Source organism: Ylistrum balloti, unplaced genomic scaffold (genome assembly GCF_031769215.1).
Source record: "Ylistrum balloti isolate Yb309-2 unplaced genomic scaffold, AGI_CSIRO_Ybal_v1 Utg370344, whole genome shotgun sequence".
Classification (NCBI taxonomy): domain Eukaryota; kingdom Metazoa; phylum Mollusca; class Bivalvia; order Pectinida; family Pectinidae; genus Ylistrum; species Ylistrum balloti.
In genome coordinates, this window is record NW_026782247.1 from 1,503,689 (window position 1) to 1,528,474 (window position 24,786).

A 24,786-nucleotide genomic window follows, 5' to 3' on the forward strand; every position below is an offset into this window, starting at 1 on the left:
GCAAGTCCTACACAGTTCTCTACAGCATTGCTGTTTGTATTGGTTTTAACTACATATGCCATGCTAAGGATAATCTTTCACAAAATAACAGTTTGATATAAGGAGACTTTGGAAAGCAGAAAAAAACCTGCACAAGCCTATCCCTAAAAGTAATTATTGATGATGGGTGACACGCTGTAGAAATACTATCTACCTGTTTCTAATAATTCAGTACCGAATACTGAATAGATCGAAGTTAAAAAGGTGGAAGGACAATACAATAGCGTCAACACATAGAACGATATGCTGATACTTTCAAGTTATGACATGATGAGAAAGTTTTCAATGCATTGCTAATGTGTCGCTTAGGCAACTTATACTTACACATGGGATAGAAACGCACACAGACAAGTGACCACGGCTACTCGCTCAATGGTCTGTAGTACGAATCCGCACACTTGGAAAAACAGTGATGGTATTGTCGGCAGTATGTTGTTAGCCAGGGCAAAGAGAAACGTCAGCACCAACGCAAACAGAATATTTTGCATCTGCTGTATCGGCGGATCATTTGCTGGAAGAAAAAAGACAGTTATTCGATAAAATTAATTCAATCCCTATGTTTATATAAACATGACTAAAGAGAGAGGAAATTTTCTCGTTCTCCCCTGCCACTAGGATGAATTATCTTCCATCGATCTAATTTGATCCGCATCAATCCCCTTTCGGTCAATCGCGATGGTAGTCAAATGATATCGGTATCAAATTACAATATTTCTAATTGTGGAACGACGTTTCTAAATAAATCAGGTAATGCTGTCATCGGGGCAACATTGCAGTACACATCAATATTTAACACTGCGCCGGGCATAAGATTTGATTAGAAAATGTTTTCCTTCAGCAGTTTTGATATAATTTACTATGTATAAAAAAGTAACGTGTACGTAAATTGGATAGGATTATTGACAAACCGAGATCACAGGCTCATCAAGGAAACAAATCAATAAAGAAAACCAGTCAAAATTAACTCCTGATCTGTGCGTGAGGACTTGCATTAGGAAGCAATAAATATTATCAAAAGAAACAGCACAAACGTTCGTGTATCTAAACAGCCAACATGGCTATTTGTTAATGATTGTATCTATGACGGAGACGTTCTACCTAACTTTTGTTAGAGTAACTTCCTGTTACAAATTAAATATACATTTCAACTCTCTTTAACTATACAGTTACCTTGAAGAAATAAACAATATCAACCTCCGAAGATCATGCAACTCTTATTGGGGAGGAACCAAGTAGGTGTTAAACAAAAGGAGCTGTTTTTACCTCCATCTACACCCGCAATTGGATGTCGTCGAGGGAATGATGTTGTCACTAGTCTGAGTCGGTATGGAAATAAATATAATCAAGAAACGGTATCATCAGGGCAGAGAACAATTAACAATCAGACCAAAATTATGTTAACTTTCCATTTTGGCGTTTGGGGAAAACTTCAAGAACCCGTATATCTCAAAACTGAGAATTACCTCCCCAGATACAATTAGAAATACATGTCACACTGTTACCTATGTTGTTTTCAGCATTCCATATGATGGTTACATGTGACATTTTCCCAATTTAGCAGTAACAACAAATCCTTAAACCCGCCATAAGAAACAAAGATGTCTTAGGATAGAACATGTAAAATAACCAGACCTTTATTCTATTGATACCCATGTTCTTTTCAATTACATTACTGAACTTCGTTAGGCATAAGTTGAACTTCGAGTAAGTATTTTCAGGGGAATTTTTATCATGCACTGGTATTGAGGTGTAGTTAGGAACTTTTTAAAAAAACTGGCGCTTTGCCTGTTTCTAATACTACAATTTTTATAGAAAACATATAGAAATATCTTGATATTAAAATCATCAAAAGAAAAGCTACTTAGTGTAATAATCTTTTTTAGCCATGGTCATTATACAGAAACAGTTGTTTGGTCTACATTTCCTCGTTTAATTGATATTACATATATAAATGCATCAATTATAAAATCATGAACTGTTTAAGATATGTCGTCTGAAATGTGTAAATATGAAAATCTAAAACCATTATAATGACTGCAGCATCTAAAAAACTGAGCATTTTTTTGTAGCTCAATAACCCGGTCACATTCTGACACCCATTTTAACATGACTTCTCTGTAGACTGACTTGTCTTTGTGTACACTTGTTGATGTGGATCGTCATAGGAAAGTCATTGAGAAATGTCCTATTTCTTTATCCAATGTGACGCTATACGTGTTTTATACTTTTTTCTTTGTTATATGCATTGTTCTCCTATGCGAACATTTATTTTGATGAACCAAGGTTTCACATGGCGGGTGTCGTCAATGAAGCAGAGGACGCTTACTCTTCCAGATGATTTAGTACTTTTTCAATTTATTTTTTCAAAAATCTTTCTTTGTTCATATACTGCCCTATTATTTAAGTTTAGATTATGTTTTTGTTCCATTGTCGGTATTTTTTTATTGCTTTTTAGTGCCACCATATTGTCTGTGAATACCACCTTTATGATGTAACTATTATGTTGAACTTTTAAAGATGTCGATCGATGTAATCTACGTCAGTTTTATACGATCTTTTTCCCCAATAGACGTCATATAATGATCATGTTCACAGATAAGGACGCTTTAACCTTTTTCACTCTTTGCTCAAACAATGGAGAGACAATTGAAACAGGACATAAAAAAGGAACTTGAAATAACTTAACGAAAGCCTTATTTTAAAAACAATAAAATGAAACACAAAAGCAACTGATAACGGACTAGCAATCCTGTGTAAAACAAATGTTGTCATGTTGACCGTAAATGAACATAACATCAATTTCGAATATATGCAAAGTCAATTTAAACCTAGCGAATGCTTGATTGTAAAGGGAAGTCTGGTTTGCATTTTGACATACGTTTACAAGCTGTAGGCGCCGAATGGCAATTTCAGTTGTGTGCAGATTGAAAACGAACATCCGATAATCACAGAAACTATTCATGAATTGCGTTGAGACAGTTATGTAGCTATAATAAAACGGTGTATCAGAACGTCGAATTATTATTGTTATACAAATCGTTATAACGAAATAAAAGTAGTTGAAAATCATGACTAATGTACGTTGTCCGTCTCCTTGAAAATCGGAAATGTCTGTTAGCCAAAGAATATGATTTCACGCATGCGATGTGCACATCGGTAATATCATATGATCATATGTATTATTGTATTTAAATGGTTTGCATAGTATTGCTGATATTAAAGGCTTGGTTTACGGTTATTCCTTCGCATTCCATCAACAGTAAAGTTCCTTCAAGGACGGCCCTACTTGTGTATGCGAATTTCATGTAAGTCTCATTGTGATAGTGCAAATATGAAGCCAACTTTACAGTGCTACCACACTATCTGCCGAACGTTTCCGGTAGGACACCCCACCCAATTACAATGTACTGACAATAGGTAAACCACAGCCAGAATGTTGAACGTTGAGCTGGGAGCAGTAACCATCTTTTTCGAATCATCACTAACGAATGCTAGAAGGACGAAACAGCTGTATGATGCAGTTAACTTCATTGTTTCGCTCTACTGAATCTTGTTTAAAGCATTAAAAGGTGCAATACGTTCGCGTATCTTTTGTACAATGTTCCTAGGAAATTTGTTGGCATTTTGATACCATAACCTGCGTGTCACGTTTTAATTCAATCGAAAAGTGATACGGTTTAGAATATACACATGCACTGCGATCTTCTAAGATGATCTGTTATGTGGATTATCGATATTTACTGAATTATGGGGTTAGTACATCACCCCATCTAGATATTGACAATATGTCGATCGATTCGGGATTTCACATATCGCCTTCTAGGTTTATGATTTATGCTCTTCGCATCACTGAAGAATTCTAGATAGACGACAAAGCTGTGCAGTTTGATTCATTGTTTTGATATATTGTATCTTGTTAGAATTTAAAGGTGTTATACACATGTGTGTCTTTTGTATAATTCTGCAGTCTGCGGTATGTTTTGGTCACGAAACGTTTCTATAGAGACAGTTATGTACGTATAAATGATATATTTCGGTAATCTTTGAGGGGACCTTTTAAAGCGATCCGACAACACCATTTCCAAATGTTTGATGAGTCCCATTACTGAGAGAAATAGCGAGTTCCCAAAATGTTTGTGAATAGCCGGGATCCATATTTCAGAGCCCCGAGAAACACATGATAAAGCCTTTCTGTTTAAAGTCACAATGCTACCAGTAAAATCTGAAAGTCACGCTGACCATGTAGATTGCACTTTGGCAGTGCAGTTCACAAGAATATATGCCTCTTTATTAAGTTTTGCGTCACCAGTTATATACAATTCCATAACAGCTGAGTATAAGACCTGGTAGAATATTATCTATGTTCATCACAAAAAATGAACTTCCCGTACATGAAGGAACGACATTTCGTTAACATGCAAACTCAGAAAGATTACAGTAATTATAATCGTCGAACGCAAAAACACAGTACATGCTTTAAAGTCTTAATAGAATTTACTAAAACATATAAAAGTTCCATTTAATGTTACATAATTTCATACTTACATGCTGTCGATTTCCTACGCCAATCTAGTACAGCGCCAATACAAGGCCCGAATGGTAAAGCGATGAGCAGCAACAGCACATACAGCTCCGCATAAGTGTAAACTGTAGATAAAAAAGGCATCAAGTTCATATCAATTACAGTTATCATTTTTAATATCGTCATTAACCATCTATCACTGAACTCGAAATTTTCGTTTAGAGTCACCTGGTATCCTCGGTTGAAAATTAACATTTTGCCCAATGTGCTTAATTTCCCAAGGTACTACGGTAAATCTAATGGCAAATGGTGTTGCCGTCTTTATTCGAATCACTTTTGACAGTTTATAGACAGAGAAAGGCAGATGATTTTCGGGTTGAAGAGAAATTGCTACGTTTGCGTTTCAGAAATGATATTAAGAGTTGTGAAATGGTTGTTGGTGTCAACAGAGAGACAACATCACGGAAGCTAACTCTATGTTCATTACGCAAATGAAAATATATATATGGAAAATACATATATACTTGTACACCTATTCAACTGTAGCTAACAGACTTAAACATATTACTGTTGTTGGTATATAGACGTTGTGATTTCACTTATGAATTCCAGATGCAATTCTTATCAGTATACTTCCTAATGAATTTTCATGTCTTAGAGAATGTGCCATCTCAAATATAATATTTGTAATGATAGTCACGCTCTCGCCACATTGAAACCTTAATAATATTCTTATAATAACTGGATATCTTCCTTTGAGCATTCTGCTGAAGACATAAAAAGGCAATAACTATAGAAGATGAGGCCGTTCAAGTACCATTAAAATATGACGTTTAAAAGCTATAACTTAGACTGCGACCACACCACATTATAAACAGTAGGTACGCCTACATTCTGTCATTACGGGAGATATCATCTCCAAGACAGGAAACGGAGGTATAAATATATGGTTGTGAACTATACTGAAGCGTATTTCGTGACAAACTCCAGTCAAAGAAGGAATATATGGATGACTATTGGGATACCTATGGGAACTAACTGTTCTCCTCTATTGGCGGACTTGTTATGGTTGAATTTATCGAATTTTGTAAGGACCTTTTGATATAAAGTTTTAGTAACGAATGTAATATTTTACTAACTTGAGGACCATGTGGTAGATTAGCCTTTGGCTAAACATGTATTATCCTCTTTAAATAAAGTATGCTATTATTATTATTATTATTATTACAAGCCGTGTAGTTCACATTCAGATATATATATGACATCTCGTCTTTAAAAAAACAAGAAAGTTATCGACAACGTCAGACGTATATTCCCATCAGAATTGAATTCTCCTATATTAGCCTATCTCAAGCTGTATAATGATAACAATTTCCCTATTATGAATGTTCCTTTTCTGGATAGTAACAATCCTGTATCCCCAATCCATGGTCTTTATAAGCCTCACGTGATTCGATATTCACGAGTGTGTTCCCACAATCACGATTTTCGTGCAGGGTGCCGTCAACTGCCAGAGTAACTCATAAAGTTTTTCAAAAGATTGGTTGTTAGAAATTATGCTTTTGTTGTTCGGTCGTCATAATGACATCATTACGATTTTCGCTATGAACTATACGTTTTGAGGCACATCAGTTTCCCTGTTGGCTCCGTTGTTGTATACCTTGTTCTCATTTGAGAATGTCATATCATTGTGACCATGACTTACAGACGTCTGTTGTTCTCCTTGTACTTGGGGTCAGCGTGTAAATCTTCCTTTTGTTTATATTTTGCTCTAGTTTTATTGAATTTGAGTTTGGATTATGATAGTGTTAACATATCGATATGTTGATATTTTAAAATGTTGGTATTGAATGCCATCCGTTCGGATTCTACTGCGGTAGGCCTGTTCTCAATGCCAGTTTACCAAACAATGAACACCGAGCAGTAAAATAGTTAACACCAAGTGCTACCAGAAGAGTAACTTCCTCCAGGTAAACTTAAGAAATTCCATGAAGAACTCCACAAAATAGGCTGTTATAGAATGTGTACAATTTTTATGTAGATATATATATATTTCGAATTAATTTGTGTAAATATAATACATACTGATTACCTTGGTATTGAACAAGTACATAATACATATCAGTTCATCACCATCTGATTTGTCATCCGAAATAAAGAATAACAAGCAGTTTTGAATTTGTCAAACTTATGCCACATTCGTTTGGAAATCATCACTTGCAGAAATCAACACCTGTAAAGGGTGCCACCTGCGGTTTGTCATGATCTAGTATTGCAATGTTTTGCAACTATCGTCCTTTATAGATGACAACAGCATGCGTATTCTTTTCTCAGTCTCCCAGCAGGATTGACAGTAAAATATATAAACATATACAAGCACTCGCTGGGTTACAGTTTGCTACATGTTTATGAGTTATCACAGTAATAGAGACATGATAAATCATTTCTAAAGATTTACGATACGACGCCAAAGGCGGAGGAAGGATTTGCTAAATCATAGACTATTAACGACTGACAGACAGACGGTATAAACCAACCATTGTATGTCGGATGAAACAAACGTATCTACAACAAAAACCCATAAAAGGATGGAAACAAACTCCATACTTATGAAACAAATCGATTGGCAGTAGAGAATAGGACAGTTTAATACAACATATCTTATAATGTACTTCAACAATCAAAATGCCCAGTCGCAAACAGGAACCTAATCATGTGAAAAATGTCTTTTCATATCTAAACAACACTGAACGAGTTTGCTTGTTTTGTAGTTTGTATAAATAGCTGATAGTAGAGGACACTCACTCTTCGATGTGACAGTGCAGAGAGGTAGCAGACGAGTACGGTCTATTCGTTTTAATCATATCAACTTACGTAATATTTGTCTCGTATTTATTGCAAACATTACAAAGGCTGCCTTCTTTAGAACTATATTAGTTTTTATTTTGTTTTGAATTGCATTATGCACGCTGTTTTGGACAAACAAAGAATGACAATACCATATCGGTAAGAGAAGATCATTATTTCGGCCAGCCATGTAAACTATCGCGAAAATGTTTTCTAACAGAAAGGACAAAATAGATAAAAAAAAAAAAAAAAAAAAAACTCTTCCACGATCGATCAATGAACGTTTGCATTGATGCAATTCCGATTGAAAACCCCAGGTTCTGATAAATGACTTTTCTTGTGTGGGGTTTAGGCAGCCATTAAAGTTTACATCATTTGATGACATGGTAGTAAAAAGAACAGATAATCCTAAATTCAATAGCATCTTACATGTATATGTTCACTTTACGCATTCGTAGGCATCCTTTACAGTTCCTGTGCACTTCCGGGTCTTCCTGCTCGAAGAGAGATCTCAAAGGGAAAAGTATATTCAAGTACCCTGAATAATTTCACTTAGATGGTTACATGCTTAATGACGTGTGTTAAATGCGTGTTATTTAATGCGCGCCTTTTAGTTTCAGAGTTCCTGTGGGTTTTCATTAAAGCAGACATTTCCTCACCTCTATGAGTACACAATTAACGAAACTCTCATTCTGATAACTTGGTCATCCAAAACGACTGCTTACAGTAGAGGTATCTTAAAGGTTATTTTCTTTTTCTTTTTATTGTATTATTCATGGGTTTTGATCCAGAATTAATTTCACTGCATATTTTGCAAGAATTTTTTTTCTCATAATTATGACCTAAATGCCGATAACTGTAAACTTGAATACTTCACATGGAAACATGCAAAATTTGTGCCTTGACCAGGACGTACTTGTTTAGCATCCAGCAGATTTAGGTCACTGGATAAGAGATATGATACGGGATTTCTACCAAAAATTAAATAATATCCATTTCCTACTTTTACTCGACGAAGTCTGTTATTGACATTAAAAAGATCATAACCTCCTCTGGACTTTTTTAAAATGCCAGTTGATTAACATTTCAGAATGGTAAATGCGGCAGGAATGGTCAATCACGTGAGGGAAACAGACTGCCTTACCGGTCATCTCAGGCGCGTTCGACGGACCTTCTACCAAGATTTGCCACGATGCCGAGCACTGAACCACTTGATAGTTACTTCAATTACAACATCATCTCAAAATTAATGATTTAAGCATCCTATGCCTTATTTCAAATAGTTTTCTCGGTCATTAGAATGAATCTTCCCAAATTATGTCATTAGAAACAGACTCTTGTCCTAAAATGACACGAGTTCCCGCGGAAGTTTAATACTGAATTATGAATGTTTTCCAAAATTGAAACACAATTACAAAACGATCAATAGCACCAGATAACACTAGACCTTCAAAGAAGGAACTTACGACACGACAAATGGAAGTTTACAGAGTACTAAATACATAACTATCCTCTGGTGTCACTCTTGTTGTAGGTATCAGCCATGGTTGATATTTCTTGTCACCAATGTTTGATATGAAGGTATTAACAAGTGTATTTAATAATTGGTTGAAATTTAATTTTCTATCGTATATAATACACAGTAATTAATTGTCTTTATCAACAGGTATGGCGATTCCACCAAGGGAACGTAGAAACGTTGTGTGATCTCCGTAATTGGCAAATGCATACCGTTTTAAATTTTGAAAGTCAAAGTCCATTTTTATTTTTTATCAGCACCGATTGGAAGCCTATCCAAATATATTATGATCATTTAAAATTTTTTTTTATCTGTACCTTATAAGTAAGTCTACGGATTTACAATACTATATCATCAGGTCAGTGCGTGTGACGTAGGCAATGAGCATGTTTCCCTGTGTTACAACCATTTCCTTTTCATTGAGAAATGTTGTTCTATTCCGCAGTGAAAATGAGTTATTGGAGAGAAAGTTTGAAACAACATGAGAAAACGAGGGTAATGACGATGCAGAGTATAGTATTACCATCCGGTCACACCTTACATCAATATAACCTTTCTTTACTCTCATTGTTTCTTAAGCTGAACTGCAAGTAGCTGGCAGTAATGAAGAAAAAACACCACAGCTTCAATTACTTAGTTAGCACTGTTGATAACATCGTTAGCCTTCATATGCTGGTCCCATGATGCTTCAATATGACTTCTTAAATTTCCAATTAACGCATTCGAGTCACGTGCGACAGCGCCTACTTCTTGAATAGAATCAAATTTATCTGCGAGAAAATGAGAGATACATAAATGGATCTTGTTTAATCATATTTGTTTTAAACAATGTGCTGCTGGATAAAACGAGTCGCAGTATATGTAGATAATAGCACTGATAGGTGCGTGTCGATGACAACTTGGTGGATATTTGTCACTTTCAGGACATCATTTCAGATCATGTGTATTTCCTTGTGCTATAACCAGGAGAATATTATGATTATCAATATTTCTGTTACATTGTCATTAACCCAATACTCAGTTAGAAAAGGTGTCGCTCACTGATGTAAAACATAACAGGTGTTATGGATGTCGAACCTGACAGGGGGCTGTCGATGAATGATATAACACGGGTTATCGATGTCAAACATGACAGGTGTTGCAAATGTAAAAAAAAACATGACAAGTGTTGTCGATATAAAACATTACAGTGTTATCGATGTAGAACCTGACAGGTTTTGTCGATGTGAAATATGACAAGTGTTGTCGATGTAAAACATGACAGGTTTTGTCGATGTAAAACATGACAGGTTTTGTCGATATAAAACATGACAGATGTTGTCGATGTGAAATATGACAAATAGTGACGATGAATGACATGAGAGGTGTTGACGAACATGACATGTATTATTGATGCTAAATATGGTTTAGGTAATATGAAGACTACCAACCTATGATGCCCCCTTAATGGTTTATATCAGAAAATGACATTGCCAGCATATGCTGCCCCCTCAATGGTTTATATCAGAAGAAGACACTGCCAACATGTGATGCCCCATTCGATGGTTTATATCAGAAGAAGACATTGCCAGCATGTGATGCCCCCTTAATGGTTAATATCAGAAGAAGACATTGCCAGCATGTGATGCCCCCTTAATGGTTAATATCAGAAGAAGATATTGCCAAAAGGTGATGCCCCCTTAATGGTTTGTATCAGAAGAAGACATTGCCAGCATGTGATGCCCCCTTAATGGTTAATATCAGAAGAAGATATTGCCAAAAGGTGATGCCCCCTTAATGGTTTGTATCAGAAGAAGACATTGCCCACATATGACGTCAACTTAATGGTTTAGGTCATATGAAGACGATGTCATAATTTGGATACGGAATCATGACACTACATCGGATAACAATATACTTAAAACAATTTGTATTTGCTTCACAAATGTTAAACAATGGAACTTCTATTATGTATTTGTCCCGTGCCATCCTTTGTATTTAAATTATTTTATGCGTAAAGCGTTATGTCTCAAACACGCCATAATTTAGGCAGTGTATATTGAGGATAACCTTTAAAGTCACGTTCAGAACAATGCATATATCGTTTTGTCACGTGGCCCTGACCAAGCTAAGATGTTTTAATATATATACCTTATATTGTACTTAAACAATATTGTTCGATAGCGGCATTTAGGGTTTGTGTTTTTTTCTTTTTCGTTTACTTTTCACGTTTTTATTATCATGGGCTTCTTGATAATCATTATTCAGATTGTTGAATTCTCAGTTGGCACTCCGTGTTATTGATAGTCAAAGACCTTCTACGGATTATTCTACCAAAGGACAACTGCTCACTTTCTGCTGTGGTGGTGAATACCAAATGCGTTTTATTGGTGTCGCGGGACTAAGTTTTCTCTGACAATGATTGGTGGATTATGGTCTCTGGAATTCTGATATCTGGTAACAATACACGCATTCATGTAGTGTGATTGACGTTCCGATGTCACTCATATATCGTGGTTGACGTTTTGAATGTCATTCATGTAGTGTGATTGACGTTCCGAATGTCACTCAGGTAGTGTGGTTGACGTTCCGAATGTCATTCATGTAGTGTGGTTGACGTTCCGAATGTCACTCATATATCGTGGTTGACGTTTTGAATGTTATTCATGTAGTGTGATTGACGTTCCGAATGTCACTCATGTAGTGTGGTTGGCGTTCCGAATGTCACTCATGTAGCGTGGCTGACCTCATAGCCATGCTACATCACTACATATCAGAATAAAATAAAACATTATTCACATATTTAATGTTTTTGATTATTTTCAATGTTTTCTTCTATTTGATAATCATTCCTTAGTGTGTTTAACCTTTGTATAATTTTACTGATATTAGACTATCATGATCAATAAAAGTACTAGTTGTTGGTGATGTAGTGTCTTCAGGAAAGCGATAAGGAAATGACTTCGAATGAATCGTCTGAAGTTGATATAAACGCTTAACGTTGGGTAGGTTTCTGTAATCGAACTCTTTCATCTCTATAATAGAAAGCATTTTAGGTTTGTGCTATCTATAAGAACATAGATGTGCCCTCAAGTAATTAGATAAGACTTCCGTAACGCAGAGCCACTCTATAATCCCAGTAAAGAGAAAGATAACGTAACATATAGCCATTCTCTTCTACCGTTTGATCAGCATCTGACGAAGTGAAATCCAAACAGTAAATGAATGCACTATAAATAGAGAAGGAAAACGGCTATTAAATGTTTAGATCCGTTACTCGTAAATAATCACACACGCTTCTGGGTATTAGAACTTGGCTTGCGATCAATCTCTTTTTGCTTAGCTAGATAAGGTATTCTTTTAACTACAAAATCACATGCTATATCCCCCGGAGGTTCGAAGTGATCAATCCCGATTAACTTTTCATAGATTGTAAATACGATATATGTTCACAGAATTTATCAAAATGTTTAAGCACTATATAAAGAATGTCTTTAGTGATAAACAAACAAGTAAAATCAATGTGAATGTGGCCTTTTTCGTGTGTTAAGTGTTGCTGTATAATGCTCCGATATATTGACAATGATTTGGTTGTTCTGTAAAATATTAGGATGTCAATATAATAAAAATTCAGAACCGACAAGTCATCAAATTCTTTATAAAAATTCAGAACCGACAAGTCATCAAATTCTTTATAAAAATTAACCTAACTACATGTTATACTAACAAGCATCAACTACTCTAAAAAGAAAACAGAATAATTTCCAGTGAATGATTAAAAACATGCGTCATTGCTCGCCCGTGTGAATATTATCTTAACTCTTGTTTTCTTGATTAAATCGTTGGTTTTTATTCAAAACCTGTTGATTGTTTTAAACTGGTGATCTTATTTTCGAATCAAATTAGTGTAAACGATAGGTTGCACTTGATGACGTTGTTATCGTTGCTCCAAAACACCACTATAAGGTGGTGGTAATATCGGTCGATTGAAAGGTTAAAGTACAATGTGAAGCTCAGTTACAATTCTTACGTCCTACAAATTATGGTCACACTACTGGCATGGCTGTACTAATTGTACATACACGTCTCCTAATTACCCTACAAAAGTCTACCTATAGTATAGGCTGTGTTTCTCCATGACCATTCCATTTTATACACACGTAAATAATCAGAAAATCATTATGATATGATGTTGTCCCTACAGCAAGTTCCAATTATCTCTATCAAACTCTCTTTGTAGGCGTTATACTTATAGCATTGAATTGTGTTTTACTTGATAACGGTTTCATTTTCAGCATTTTTTGGAGGTGTCAATTCCCTTTCTTGTTTTAAGCATTTTAATCTTCAGATCTTCAATTTTGAACAATAAATTCTTTGAAAGTTGTCAGGCTTCCAGAATATGGTATGCAATCGACTTGTAAATAATTTCTATAAAAAAATTGTATTCACGTTTCTTTTTATTTCTGTCTAAAAATATTTTATAAAGTGGGGAAATATTGTTCCGCCGTCCGGTACACTTGTTTCAGTGGCTTCTGTAATACAAAGAAGACACATAACCTCAATTCCTAGAACCACAACCTGCTTTAGATACGTTATAGTAATATGAGAAAAACACGTAGCAGATCCAATAATATTCCAAATGATTACAATTGCTCTCACGTTGCCGTTGATATAGATTATACAACAAACTTTAATAAATGAGGAAGCTCGGTCGTACATATATACTTTATGGTAGACCAGTTTGGCTGATGGATGGCACCGTGAACTTACATTATATCTTTTATCTCAGTTTTTAGGGGTCTTCCTTTCTATACGCGTCTTTGTCAATAACATGATAAATGACCTATTTGTCTCTGTGACGCCTAGAAGTCGGTGCTGAATTCACATCTACTGGACGTATATGTAGTTGGATAGTGAGTAGCTCGCATATCCGAATTATGTAATAAGGTTTCGATGTATTTCAACATATAATAGATATGGAATTGTATGTTTAATGTTTTTTGCTTTTAAATCTGAATCATTTTTCGGGGTAATTCGAGGTGTAATAACAATGTCAGCTTTCTTAACCGACGATTACCGAAAAACACCAATCATCAAAATGAGAATAAAGTGACATTTCAAGAATTTAATCACGAAGTGTCAAGATATTGATACAATGTAATGCTGACAATGTCACTGAGAGAAACCAATCGTCACCTAAAGGAATTCGCAGCACGAGCAAAGGCGGTTCACTTTCGCTTTTATAGTCGTGAAATCTAATTGATTTAGGCCCAATTGAAACATTGGGAATTTGGCGCTATATAGCGTCTCGGAAAAGTAAGAATCATGCGGCGTCAAAATCGGAAACACTACATTACACTTCCGACAAGTGAACGGACTCCGAAATGATAGATTTAAATTAGATTTCAGACAGATTTATTCCCCACACACCAATTTTACCTTGTTAACTCCATCACTTTAATCATATGTCTGTAAAAATATATTAAAGATATTTAAACTTGGGACGAAACTTGACAGGAAGCTGAAATCAAATTATATCTATAGTCTTAAATCTATCGAGCTGGCAGCAAACATTTGCATCATATTATGTTCTATAATTTATTTTGTCATTCCAGACACTACATTTGCTAGATAACATGGCAACAGTGCCATGCAGCTGAGCATTAATAATCAAACCTAGTACCACTACTTCAGTTTTGCTGTTAGTGCTGGGTTCTGTCCTCCAGTCCTAAGGTGGTCGGACCGCCTTCCGTGTCAAGGGTAAAGCATTTCATTGTGTTAGCACTATAAAAGCGACCGTCACTGACACCTCCAGTAGACACCGTCTTTCTCGTATTTCAATAGGAATTTACACAACACGAGATCCTGTCCTTTAGAAATACGTCGTATGTGCCGTTTATTTGTGCAATGCTAACCCCTGGTCGTATCTTAAACAGTACGACGTCTGTTACGATTTACGAGATGAAATGTCCTCGCAACAACACTAAAGATAAAGATAGGGAAAAACAAAACAAAGCATTAGAGGAACAGCCTGATCTGCAAGGATTGCCCTCAATTTGTCGCTTCCATACAGTAAGATACAGTAAGTATATTGCTCCCCCATCTCCTGCTTGACACACATCATCGTTAATTTGTACATTAGATCGCATCAGTTGTTTGTACTATAGTCTACAAACATGTATAAATTGGTTAACAATAAAACTGAAAAGACATTTATTGCTTTGAGTTAATGCACCTGATCGCCTGTATCCAGCTGTTTTTTTCTTTCTGTGATATTTCCATCTTATAGTAGCCTTCTAGATTTCCACATTTCAGCCCTGCACTGTTGCTAATGAGTGTTAGAAACAATGCGGTATGATGCGGCATTTATTTGTATCGAAAGCTTCTATTGCTTTTTGTACATAAGTCATGCAAGTTAGGCCTATCAAACGCGTACAACGGAGCTTCATATATCATTAATTATAAACACGCAGCTGATGTTTATAAGCTGACAATGTCGTTGAATACGCTATTAGTTTGCTTTAACTAGGATACGGTGTCTATTTGTGTGTAATGCACCTGATGTAGCAACCACAGTGCATGTCGATCAATAAAAACGTGGAATAAAATACCCTTTAACAGTAAGTCGTCGGATATTACAAAAGATTCGATCATAGTAACGTCACCGTGAGACTTTGTGTCATAGTTAGGAAAGCGAAAGTACACATTTCTACCTGCTAAGATTAACATGACTATATGAATGTTGACCAAACGCTGGTCAACATATACGAAAGAAAAAACAACATAATAATTGTGATATATTATCTAATAGAGCGTCCGATAAAGACACATAACGGAGCAGTGATGGAGTTTCCTAATCACATTTTTCCAGCACTTTGCTCTCTCCTCCATTTCAATAACAATGCCATTGGCAAACTTTGGGAATAGGATATAGAGAGTGAGTAAACAGTGTTAACTCCAGCACTGCGAACACTGGTTTCACGTTGTCCAATTACCTCCTGGCATAATAAATAATTGGTAATATGGATTTTACGTTCCGTAAATTTCAGATGCAATGAGGTTTACGATCTTATCAGAGGTGTACACATGTACTGAATTTCACACAATTATTCAGTCAATACATCCCAAAAACACGATAATTCAGAAATATTGTTTTATTTCATATTCGAATCGCTGAAATAGGCACGGCAGGTCAATGACTGTATTGAACATTATCTTAAAGAACATTATACAGAATATTGCAGCATTCTACTAAAACATTTCTTACATTTACATATACTTCCCCCGAATGTGTCGTAACTTTAAAAAATCCAAATCAAGTCTAAAATGGACATTTATCATCCGAGTCAAATGTTATTTTGTAGGTCTCTCTCAAACTGTATCACCAGATATCGAAATAAGCTGCCAACACATGATATCGTATCTAACAAACCAAACAGGTAATGGGCAGGCTCAAGTGTAATTTGTTTATGACATTAGTTCGCTTGCATGTAGCTTGGCTTGATGAACAAACCATGGGGAACAATCTTGTAATGGTTTTTACAGGATCGACGTTCTATCTTCTGCACAACTGATCAAATATTAATGTAGAAGTCTTGAGAATCGGCCTAGTTCTGAAATTGGTAAAATGTTGCCGTCTACGATACGAAAATAGCACGGTAGATTACCATCAAAACGTCATCTCGACATGCACTAGACATGTCATTTTAGTAGACAAGGCAGTAATGGTATGCTATTACAGCCGGGGAGGAGGGGGGAGGGGTAGTTAAATTTTAGATTTAAATGTTGTAGAAAATACTGAAAGGACAGAATCATGATTTAAACTACACATGCAAAGAAAATATGGCAAAAAACAAGAGGTTACCAACATCTGAACCGAAATAAAAAAAATACGAAAATTTACATGGAGATTAATTATCATTGCGTGAAAATGGACTACGACCAGGGTTCTACAAGGCTAAGCGTCTTCTGCTTCAGTAACGATAAGCGCCACATACATTTTGGTCAAAACAAGCAAGTGATGTCACCTTCACAAATCAAAGCAATGTAAACAGCAATGAGCCAACATGTACATTAAGAAGCATAAAATATTTCATATAGCAAGAGAAATCGACTATTTTTCAAGATCGTCATGGCCACTTTGAAATCTTTTCATAATCCTTATCAACCTGCAACTCTCGAAACATAGTTTGGGGATGCAGGGATACTTCTTTCCTAAACTTCACTTGAGGGAAGTAATCATACTTATCAAATAGTTTGATGAACAAAGGGTTTTCATTGTTAGCATAGTTGTAGGAAGAAACAAACTGATATAGGACAAACTAAACATGGTCAATACATTTCTGTTATCTTAAGACATGCCGTCGTTAATAGATCTGAAAATGAAATTAATGGACATTTCAAGGTCTTTGTGAATTGTTTTGTTAGATAAATTTAATAAATTAATTTTTGCATAAAAACAAAACAAGTCGATGAAGAGCGGGGCCCAGAATGTTCCAAAAGTCTGTTGCGAAATATTACCACCAAACTCGAAGAGGGTGTTCAAGATAGCCTAAAGTTCTTAGGAGTTCTTTAAACTACATTAATTCCACTTCTTAAGTAAACAGTATCATTATAAGACTGACCCTGATTTGATAGGGGTATGAATGCTTGTTAGCAACTTTGACTAAGATTAGGTTTCTAATTCGAAGATTTTAGAGACACAAGTGAATAGCACCTCTTTGTAATTCCCATATCAATTAATGGACAGGTATTCAGGATATTTTGCGTCCTTCATGAAAAGTTCTGGTAACGTAGCTGAACGTTTTGGACGACATCTATATCGCCAGATAATGTAGCTTTAGTTTAACGATATTCACTTGCTTCAGTGTTTGTGTTTGTTTGTAGTGTTGAAGTCTGGATGCACTGAACCCTGAATAACCTAAATGACAAGGATATTTCTGCATTAAAAGAATGGTGGAATGTTAGCTTTGAGGATTTCTGGCGTAAAACGTTTGCTAATGTGAATAGTTTACACTCCATTATTTACAAACCCAGTTGTCATAAATTGACAAATTATTGGGGGAGTTGCAGCTATTGGTAGAGACAGATTTGATTAGTCACACTATCAACAACTTATGGAGTCCAAAAGCTAAAGTCATCTAAACATTCCGTAATACGGAAATAGGATGAACACATAACGGTTTCCTTAAAGTCTACATAAGTTCCACAGGTTGATAATGTATCCGCTAGATTTATTGTGATCTCTCTGTCAAGTATGTTTCTCGAGGAGTGAATAAAGCCACAACGTTAGTGTTACTGTATCCAGGACAAGACATATCTCCACCAGAATCCACACAGACATGACATTCATATAGCGCTGCAGTGCTAGAAAGTCTATAGAATTATCTTCACACGATAAGGTGTGTTAAGTGTATGGTTTTAGCATAGTCCTCTCTTTTTCAGTATACGGACACACTTCGTCATTAGACAATAGATTGTTATGGGAGGTTGATATATTGATTTTGGCCATGGTTCATTGTGTTATACGGTTTCTAAACTGTACGTTTGTTCCACCATGCTTTAAATCACAGTTGATTCCGTGAGTCGATGTAAAAATGTGTTACCAATTATATAGAAAGCGAAGTTACATCGCTAACACACACGTGACATAATGAAATTATTTAATCATTATATCTATAGTTGTATACATATACAACAGTACAATGTTTTCTGTTCGCTGAAATAAACCTGAGTTATATCAATCATATTTAGTGCTGCCTGCCTGCTGCTCAACATTGGCAGAAATACACAAGTCAGGTTGGAAATCATCCGCGGATACTGTCTTCGAAATGTCCTGGTAGTTGGTGAGGATGTAACAACACACAGATTATTTCTTTAAAAAAATGGTTATTTATATTTATCATTTTCATTGCAGGCCGGTAGCTGTGACATTCGATATTCATTTCAGTGATGTTAACCCTTTCTATATGTCAGGCGGACTGTGGGCATAATACTGTCCCATACAGGTAATGGCGTTTCATTAAGGTTTTTCATCAACGTTGCCAATCTCTTGTGGTTACTTGTATGAAAAAAGACACTCTATGATAGAAAACAAGCCCAATCACTGATATTAAAAACACGTCTATTCAGTTGGGTGGTTAATGTTGCCAATCTCCCTATTGGTCCTTTACAAATAACGCATCTGACGACAAAAACTAATCAAAGCATGATCTGCTCAATTTACGATTCAACACTTTCAACCTACGCATTAGATTTTCTTTCTAATGCACCGTTAATATACTCGAATTTACAGACTACCTGAAAAATGTTGCTGTCTTCCGCAAATTATGAAAATCGAAATATGCCATGCATTTTCCTTGCAGATATGTTTAAAATCTTTTCACCTGATGCAGTTATTTGACGTCAATACCTTTTTTTAGTATTTCGTTTGTTTATTTCGCTCCCTTCATAGCCTTATCTGATCACCGATTTTACCAATTGACTGTTTAAGATAGATTTTCCGAAATAAATCAATACATAATGACAGATAATGTGTTTGATGTAGAGTCTTTTTAAACTGGACTCTGTCTACTCTATGGCTATCAAAATAAAGAGATCCATACGGATTATATGCATTTGCACACTTCGTCCGATCAATCCGTATCTATTATCCATCAAATGTTTCTTTTCATGCTTTACTAGACAATACTGCACTTTGATGCCTAAGTATTAATCGTTCTGCTATAAGACATAAACGACATACATGGGAGTATGTCGATTTTTTAAACATACCCTAATCATGTTGTGGTCTAGACGACATTTTTCTGTCTGTGGGGGTGTGGTATTAGCAGTAGACTATTAGAATGCATTAGATTGAACACTACTCGAAACAAAAAAGTTATAGGTTCTCTTCTCTGGCCAAAGAAGATTTTTACGCCTGGGAGTCACTACTCTTTAATTGGAACTTGTGTGTATAGTGTTTGGTAGCCGTTTTCTATACATTACTTAAACTAATGATATCATGCTTGCGTGTCATTGTTGTAATTTTATATCCCTATAAACATAAAGCATTGTCGAAGAGCCATAATCACATTTTGTTTCTTTTTTTCTTCCGTAACGTAAAACAACATGGTTGGTTAGGCTTTCTTGTGGTTAATAAAACCAAACGTATCGTTAATATATTCTAAACATTGATCATGCTAAATAAATTTCAGTTAATCACATCATGAATTGAACCAGAATATTTATATCATCTTTCGAGTAACAACATGACCAAGGGCATGTTCAATACAACACAGTTGTATATAAAATTAATTCACTTCCTGATAAAGACTCATTAAATGATATTCTTTTCAGGAGTGTGCTAACTTTAACTTGATTTTGGTTAACAAAAGGACCATTTTGAATAACATTCCACGCAATGTCGCACTTGTATTTGAAGAGTGCACGAATGACCGTAAGGCAGACGAAGCCATTTATATAAACTGGATCAAGTATTTGCTAAAAGCATTTGCTGTTGACACAAATACTATGGAATCATATTTGACTGATCCAATAAGGAGCACAATCGGAAGGAGTGCTCACCAATCGTATCCTGTAGGATGAGATGTCTCATTATCGAATATTTAGAAAAAGAAAATATCACTATGACAACATAATCTTAGTTCTTAGTACAAAAGTGAAGTATGACGATACCTGTCTGAATACAGCTATTACTATTTCTATTAGGGAGTTAATTGTTTAATTCGTAGTTTAGCCGAATAGCCTAAAAAGATGCAATATTGAAATTTCATTGCTTAAAGTCAGTACCTCCTCAACGTTTTGACATCGTTAACTTTAAAAAAACCCCATGATTCAACCAACTGGCTTTTTTGTAAATTATCGTTCTATCGAACGTATTTGAAAGGGTTTATGATCAAACAGAACACTTCTTGGTGGCGTCATCTTTTTTACAAAAAAAGTAAATGAAAAAACTAATTTTGCATAATAACATTGTATGCATAACACACTTCTGTAAACAAACAAAAACACTAAATTTAATTCAGTTCTTGAAAAATTATATCATAAGAAAAGTATTCATAGAATACTGACTTATAATATCATAAAGTCCATAAGTTTAAAATCAACAGTAAATCAGATACCTAATGGCGAGTACTGGGTTCAAACCAAATAGACACGCGGATAACACAATCACCCCATTTTTGGTATACATTGCTAACCCATACGTTAATCATAAACAGTGGTAAGTTCCTTACTCCTGTATGTCAACGTAATCGTTATCTTAGTTTCCTGTAGTATCATCGATCGGAAACTTTTTTCACATCATTAGTCAGACAGTAAAGGAGTTATAATGAAACAGATTCCGATTAACCTTAGCACTTAAACATAGACAAAGCACTTATCTTACATCTGGAATGGAAGCGTCATTGAGCAATATGCTGTGACATGAACATTGCATAGGAATGAATAAAACACTGATGAAATATTTTGCAAGATGGTTTTTATGCCTTCGATACTATAAAATGTGACATTTTATGTATAAATATTTATAAAAACAGTTTTCATTGAGATGATGCATGCTCTCAATTCATTACTATATAGATTAAACACAGTGTGTCGTTAATTTTGTTTGCTTCAATGAATTGGTCTACATTTAAATCAATATGTTTTAACACTATGCAATAGTGAGAGTGTTGAGTAACGAAAACAAAGTGGTTCTAAACGTTGTAACATCGACTTTGATAGTCATGTTGTTTGAACGACAAAGTCATAAAGGTAAAAAGATATTGCCGCTGGCATTAGTGATTCATTTGGCCGACTTACTTTACAATCAATGGAGAAAGATGGAATATCAGGCGATACGGCATTTCAGTATGATGGCTCAAGAAGACATTTGAATGGCGCTGGTATATTAAATGTTAAGCTTGAAATAGCGATTTGTTAAACCTTTATCACTAAAATCAGTAAGACAAATAAAGAACGAATTTAGTCCCTAACCATCACTGATAAGTCCTTACAGGGTAAAACAGCGGAAACATGTAGTTTACTTCATAACTTGGTTGTACTTTAATTTGTATTAAAAGGTGTATTCACTTGCGTTGCTATTTCATGCAAACTGATATTATATAGTTCACCAAGACACGACAGGCCCTGAACAATCACAGCCTTAGTAACGGGTTGGAGATAAGCAGCGTTATAGCGTTGTTCTAGGCTTGGGCGCGTTCCTCCAAACCAGCTTAGCTGGTGACTTTACCTGGTGGTTCTGATGGCCTATCCAACAACCGTGCGTTATGATGTATCAGACAAATGTACCTCATGCAAGTAGCGTGTACTAGCGGGTTATTCTTCTAAAACGACGCATATGCATTACGCATCTTAAGAACGTTGGAACCAGAGGTCAAATGCGCCCAAACTGTCCCACTTTGAAACGTATCGTTTTTTTAAACGCTCCCCTCTACACTGTGCATCTTCCTTCATCATGTTATAGACCAAATCGGGACTTATCTTATTTCCCTATTGTCGAAAAGCCCAGTTACGGTGACTTAAGGTCTAATTATTTTGATTTTTTTAAAAAAATTGGTTCCGTGTAAGGCCGTCTTGCTTTCAATCGGTAGGCTTTCTACCTGTTTCTGACTGTTAAGGTAAAAAAAAAAAAAACGCTCGAACAAAGCATTTTTCGCCTTCGCTGCGTTATCAGTCTGTTATACAAGTGCATAAATCGGATACCACGGTAATCCCTAGCGGTAGTTTTGCAGGGTCAGGCGCTTCGGAAGCGATCGGAGGTTTGCCCATTTTTATCTTTAACGATTTGACAACAGGTAAATGTTCTGAACACTACGACTGTAATGTCATTTGACGCTGAGACTACTCAGCTCGGATAATGCCCGCAAACTTTTCTTCTGTATTTGTGACATCCAGGGCGTGAAGATTAAGATGAAACATATTAAGGTTTAGTGAATTCTTATTCATAGGAATCAAGGGAACAGGTGTCAATTCGATCAAAAAAATGAAATTTAAGCAAAGATGCAAATAAGCTGAGAAAAGCCATGGATATCTTCTGTTAGTAGGGACTTTCATGCCTGAATGGTTTTGGAAATGTAAAAATTGTACAAAAGACAAAAGTGGATAACACATTTTAATACAAATCTAAAGAAAGATAAAGTGGAGCAGAACAATGAATTGAACTATGATCAAATTATACAGCTGCGTCTTCTAGGACTCGTAGGTACTGTTTAGGCCATACAATTTGAAGCTTAGTTGGCGACTGAGGAAAATCCATAGTGATCGAAACAAATGTCAGAATCGATCAAGGATGTGTTCATATTATGAACCCTGTCAGTATTCAAATAAGTAGCTACTGCCACTGCCTTATATTACAAAACAAATCATTTGGATTTCAACGAACTACAGGTAATTTCCAAGAAAACATGCTGACTGTTTTACTTCTTACTGAGAATTGTTGTATGTCGATTCCATGTGGTCGATTTGTGGTTAAAAATATTTCTTCCCCGTTTAAATGGAGAAAATGCTGATATATTCCGCTTGCCGATAAATTGCTGTCTATGTCTAATGAGGCATGCGATTTTTATCACCATGCAGTTACACCTATCCAAGGAAAACGCATTGATGTGGACATGTTTGTTGGTTCTGTATTATAGTCTTAGATTAGAAATAAAAGTTTAAAACTGATCATATGAAGCATGACTTATCTAAGGGAAAAATCCTAAAATAGTTTTTCTTACAGCGTTTTCTCTTCCTAATAATTTACTCCCTTATACTTGACCTTTAACCTTCCTAGCCCAGACATACCAAAGTCTACACGATTGGTACTTAATGTCGTCATTCAGCAGTAAACACGTGTACGCCAGTTTTCATGCCTTCCCCTGGACGACCAGGATGACCCAGTCATCAGAAGACACCGTCTCTATTTTACTTAGGTTTTTGTGAGGATGTTATCTCTCCCCTCACCGTTCAAACCAAATCACATAACTAATGCACATGCTGTCTTTTTAAGCAGGAAGAAAGAACTGTACTTTTATTTCTCATTAGATAGGCGTGAGAGGTGTCTATAAATGGATTATTTAATTATTCTCTTCTCAATGAACAACGTTTTATCATCACAGTCCTGACTCTGGTTCGTATATAACTAAGTCATTAACAAGGGAACTCACACCACTGACCTAGATTGTGTTTCTACATCTTGTTGATAAGGATAAATCACACGACCTTTTTCCTCTCCCGATTCCTAATTATAAGATTCCGTTTCCAAATTCCAGCAATAAATCAATTATAATATTCACTATCCCCTAAGGAAGAATTGACTTTGCCTGTGTCTCCCTTAAATCATATAGACCAGATTATTCCACAAAAGAGAATAACTTTAAAAGAGCACTATGATATTTACCTATCAAAGCTTTAAATGTTATGTTGGTCGCTTACCGTTCTCTCGGGCCACGCCATACTTCATCAACATCAATCTGATGTTCCCATCGTATGTGAATGAACGGAGGTTGTAAATAGCGAACCAGATGACGGACCATATGTAGACACTGGAGCAAGCCACTGCTTTGAAAGTTCCAAGACCACAAATTGACTTGTTTGCACCTGTAGATGAAATCATATAATGTCAAAAGAAATATGAATCCACGTCGCATTTAAATAGATGAGATTAAAATGATAACAACGACAAAATATGATAAGCTACGTAACAACCTATACATTCTATTACTATAAAAACTTCCCATTCAAAAGGTTTGGTACATACTGTCAGCCTAATAGCATGCAAGGATATTCTTTATACGACGGTTAGATAGAGAGAAAGAGAGAACGTTAAAAAAATTTTCTTTCCACCTATGAACTTTCTCATCCGAATCGAAACAAAGAGGTCATGCAACCGTAT

General features: G+C 35.6%; 1 long non-coding RNA gene across 1 annotated transcript; it reads right to left on the bottom strand.

Annotated features, from left to right (window-relative positions):
• Window positions 1-459: 459 nt before the first annotated feature.
• LOC132553721 (uncharacterized) lies at window positions 460-24,409 on the bottom strand. Its single transcript, XR_009554357.1, has 3 exons — window positions 24,327-24,409; window positions 4,585-4,686; window positions 460-550 (listed from the first exon to the last, which is right to left on the bottom strand). It is a non-coding gene; the product is annotated as an uncharacterized LOC132553721 (long non-coding RNA).
• Between the last annotated feature and the right edge of the window lie 377 nt (window positions 24,410-24,786).